General features: G+C 39.2%; 1 pseudogene; it reads left to right on the top strand.

Annotated features, from left to right (window-relative positions):
- Positions 1–1,274: 1,274 nt before the first annotated feature.
- On the top strand, positions 1,275–4,702 carry LOC117925965 (annotated as a pseudogene).
- Positions 4,703–5,143: the final 441 nt, after the last annotated feature.

Genomic DNA, 5,143 nt, shown 5'->3' with positions numbered 1-5,143 from the left:
CATGACTTGCCCACTATAGGCTTGATTCTTATGATACTAGGATACTTTTGAAAAGGATATGTAGTTTGAAAGTACTACATTTTTGCTAAATTAATTATCAGTTGCCTTGAATGCTTAACTATCTCATATGAATGGTTTTATTTTATTTTTTTTTACAGATATCATGTCGGTTATTTATTATCACTCTTTTTCTCACTTGGACCTAACCCGACTAATCATTTGAACTTAATTTTATTCTAGATATAGTAATTAATTGCATAGAAGCTAGTTTAGGTACAACTAGCTATTCCTTACGAACTAACCCAGCAAAAGGAAAGAGTGAAATATCAAGGTGGTATTAGACAAATCAGAAGACCAAGTGTCTAATACTTGGATCTTTGGATAATGTGTTGCAATAGCAACGCATGACTATTACCAAGGATTTTGATATTTCCTTTCTAGTTTACAAGGGTTATTTGGTGATGAAGATATGTCAACTTAGACAAGCTACCCTTAGGACTATTGTGAACACCAAAGTTCATATGATCTTAGACCTTGCCAATTTCATTCAGGATGGTTAAGAGGATTCTCAAAGAACATAGAGGTGTTCATATGGGAGTCAAAGTTGTTTCAAGATCTTTTACTAAGAAGAATAACAATAACACTAAATAAGGAAGTTCAAGAGAAGGAATTAGAAAGCAAGCTCAAGGTTAGCTAATTCTTTTGTGACCTTTTAGGACACTAGAAAAAGAATGCCCCATTCATCTAAGGAAAAAGGAAAGTATACATCATTTTGTCGTTGTTGAATATTTAGTGGTGGATTTCAACATTTATAGTGAATAGATTCTAAGCCTACTGTTTGTAAGTCCTTACAAGGTATTCAACAAGTGAGAATGTTAAATGATGAGATTATACTTAGCTTAACTTCAATTGCAAGGATAGTTGTGCAGGTTAGTGGAAGGTAATGTCTTTATCTTTTATATGTATTCCATTATCACTTTACCAAGTAATGAGAAAAGTCAAATCTTAGGATTAAACCTAATACTAATTAAACATTTGGTATCTAGAGCTAGGTTATATTAATCTAAATAGGATCCAAAGACTGGTCAAGTCTAGACTCTTTGATATAAGAAAATCTTCCAGTTTGTAAAACCTATTGTAGATCCCCATTTTAGGTCATTCTTGCAGGTGTTTATTTTTCTGGGTGTTACGATCTTAGAAGGCCATGTGTTGCATCAGGATTGGCCATTAGGGAATCACATTAGTGGGCTGAAGGTGTAATGAGAGAACGACACATGCAATGGAGAATATTCAAAAACAATTTTGAAGATTTGAGAGTTGTAGGATGTCGTTATAGGAGGAGCGGGGTGTTGCTTGATAGCGTGTTGGGTTGCTGCTTAGACAAGGAGAAAATTAGCTGGGGATTATCTCGAGAAGGTTAGAGGGGAGCGTGTTCTGTTGCTTGAGGAGCGAGACAGCTTGAGAGAGATCACCAGAGAAAGAGATAGAGTTGCAAGGAGGGGAGGGGGGGGGGGGGGGGGGGGGGGGGTGAGTATAGAGAGGAAAGAAAAGAAAATTTCAGAGGACGAAAAGATATAGAGATGAGAGTCCTCCTGGAGAGAGCTGAAACAGGGGAAGAAAAATGAGTTGAACAGTAAGATTGAGCGGAGGGAAATAGCTTAAAAAAAAAAAAAAAGAAACCAGAAGCAAGGAAGGAGAGTGAGCAAGTTGTGAGAGGGGTGTTTTCTTTTGAAGATGAGAAGAAAATGAGCTTGAAAGGGGAATAACACAGGTATGGTGTTTACAAGCTATCGTTTCCTTTATTCTTATACCATTTTTATCATGTTTTCTGTATATAATGAGATTTCATTTTGATGCCTGAGTGTGAGCATTGGAGTCTTTTGCATATTTTTATGGAATTTGAGTTTGCTTATACTCACTTTATGCTTGATCTCTAACCTAATTTCTGGGCTCTGGTTTGGAGATTTTATATGATATATTGGCAGTCATGTCTTAATTTCTCTTTGAAACCCATTCAAAATCCATTTTTGCCCACTTTCTACATCTAAGCTTGTTGATTGAAACATGAGACTTTTTTTCTACCCTTTGTGCTCTATTTTGTTGTTTTTCCCTATTTTTGGTACTTGTCCATGGTGTGCATCCATTTTCTCATCTTTGCCTAAGAGAGCAAGGAACTGCAGAGGATGTATTCTTAATCTATGGATATGAAAAGTTGCTGCACGGCTCGAGTCCAAGTAAGGGGAGTCATTGAAAGCTTCTATTAGGAAGTGTCTTCGCCGTGGTAATCTTGGGAACTCTCAGGATACAGATATTGTGGGATTGAAAGCTACATGGATGCTCAATACTCTGGTGAAATTGGTATTGGTACCCCCCCCTCCCCTCAAACGTTCACCATAATATTTGACACTAGTGGCTCAAACCTATGGGTTCCATCATCCAAGTGCTATTTCTCGGTTCCTTGCTATTTCCATTCAAAGTACAAGTCATGCTAATCAAATACCTACAGGAAGAATGGAAAATCTACTGATATCCATTATGGTACCGGAGCTATCTCAAGTTTCTTTAGTCAAGACAATGTGAAAGTTAGTGTTCTTGTTGTGAAGAATCAGGAATTTATTGAGGCAACTAGAGAGCCCAGTGTCATATTTTGGGTGGCTAAGTTTGATGGTATATTAGGACTTGGATTTTAAGAGATTTCAATTGGTAATGTTCTCTTAGTGTGGTGCGACATGGTGAAACAACTGGGTATTGTGCCGGAGGTTGTGCAACAATAGTAGATTCTGGAACTTCTTTGTTGGCAGGCCCAACAACTGCTGTCGTTATGATAAAATCATGCCATTTGAGCCACCGAAGTTGTTAGCCAAGAATGTAAGGCTGTAGTTGCACAGTATAGGTAAACAATTATGGATTTACTGCTATCAGAGGCATCACCATAGAAGATTTGCTTGCAAATTGGGTTGTGCACCTTTGATGAGACTCGTGGTGTTGACATGGGCATTAAGAGTGTTGTGGATGAGGAGAAATTTGATAATGCTAGTTATGGATTGAAGCGGCTGCATGATCTTGGTTACTCTTCCACTTTTGCATGGCCCCACCAAACCTTTGCAAAACCTACTACGCTTCATACCCACCATGCCCATCACCATTCATGCGCACCACTTCCCTATTTTCATACCCACTAAACCCATTTCTCTCACTACTTTCCACCGTTCATCCCACCACTACAACCTACATCTTTCATACCCACAGGTTCCCATCCTTCATATCCATTAAACCTAATCACCACAACGCATTCACACGTACAACTCATCACCTCCTTCACCACACCACCCACCTCGCTCTTGCTCACTTCCTTCCCCTTCCCATGCAAACGAATTCCCTTGTGCATGGCCACCCTCATTTCCCCACATCCTCATACCCACCATATCCACCATTAACGATTGATTTCATATCAACCTTATTCCTTCATCTCAGAGTCATCTCCACTCATCTACAGTCCGAGAGTATGCTTTTGAAGGCCGAAATTTGGTGAAATCCATGGACCAAAGGTGATTGGGAAAGTTAGGATCCGAAGTAATTCAGCGTGTGGAGGTGTTTACTGCTCCATTTCAACTAAACAATGCCTGTGAGGCTGAAAAGGTGATTTATATGTTTCAATCTGAAGTTTTTTTTCTAGCTTTAGTATGTGGGTTTTATTGACAAGCGGGAGGCAAAGTGAAGGAAGAAGAAATGGAGATTCAAGTACTCAAACAGTAGAGAATACAACACCGTGGATATTAACTGTAGTAGCTGGCAACATTGACCGGTCCTTCCCTACACCCATCATACTAGGCAACAACCACACGATCGTGAGTCAAGCAATGTCAATTGGAAACCATACTGGCTTCGCCAGCTTAGTGTACCTAGATGACCCACATGTCGAAAGTGTTAGCAATTGTCTATCTATATCACTGAATGACACTTCAATGGCTGGAAAGGTGCCACTTTGCTTCACTTCAAGTACATCTCAGACAACATTTGCTGCATCTTTTGTGAAAGAAGCTCGTGGCCTAGGGGTGATTATTGTTGAGAATTGTGGAAATACCCAGGCATTATGCATCAACAACTTCCCATGTATTAAAGTAAGCTACGAAATTGGAAGCCAGATACACTACTACATTAGTTCAACCAGGCATTCCCATGTAAGGTTGAGCCCTTTCTAAAACACGTGTTGGGAAACCTGTGCCAACTAATATGGCTGACTTCTCATTCGAGAGCCAAGTTTCCCCAGTCCAACAGTATTGAAGCCAGATATAGCAGGTCCAAGTGCCAAAATACTTGGGGCAGTTCCACCTGCTGATCTGCAAAAGAAAACCGAATTTGCCTTCCATTCTAGAACATCCATTGGCATCCCGTCTCCATGTTAACAAGACTGCATTTACGGGAAGTACTGTTACTGGGAGCGAGATCATGACAACTACAGCTCAATTGATGAAGCCTGTTTCATTGGAGTTTGTGGAGAAATGTTTGAGAGGTACTCAGGGATTGTTCCAATCAGTTGGTGGTGAAGCACTTAGATGGTTGGCCCATGCAAAAGGTCTACATGATTTAGATGAAGATGAGCTAATGACTGAGCAAATGCAGTTGCACTCTGGGCTTCACCCCTTCATGGTTATCCCTCACCATCTTTCCCACTTATGCATCTCTGCATGGCCACATTTAGGCCACGTGTCTTCCTTCTTTCTTTTATTTCTTCATCTTTGATTTTAAAAATAATTTCCCAAACCCCATTTTGCAAATAATTTTCCAAATTCTAGTTTTTTAAATAATTCAACTCTTTAATTTTTCATTCTTAGAGTGTTTAGGTTCATAAAAAATCCCATTTTTCAATAAAATTTGTTGCCATTTTCTTTCAGGCAAGCAATTTTCACATATTCCTTGATTTTTAAAATGTTTAAGTAGAGTTCACGAGTGCAAGGAATATGAACACTAGAGTGAAAAGAAAGTGTGAAAAGTGAGTGAAATGAAGTGAACTCTACCGAAGAAAAGGAAAGACCCTCAAAGGTACACATGTAGAACACAAACTTGCTCAAACCAACAAATGAACAAAAAGAGCTCTAAAATCCTAAGAGAAGGGTAGCTCTTAGAGTGTCTCTAGAGCTAC

Source organism: Vitis riparia, chromosome 12 (genome assembly GCF_004353265.1).
Source record: "Vitis riparia cultivar Riparia Gloire de Montpellier isolate 1030 chromosome 12, EGFV_Vit.rip_1.0, whole genome shotgun sequence".
NCBI lineage: Eukaryota > Viridiplantae > Streptophyta > Magnoliopsida > Vitales > Vitaceae > Vitis > Vitis riparia.
This window is presented reverse-complemented; position numbering and strand designations above follow the sequence as displayed.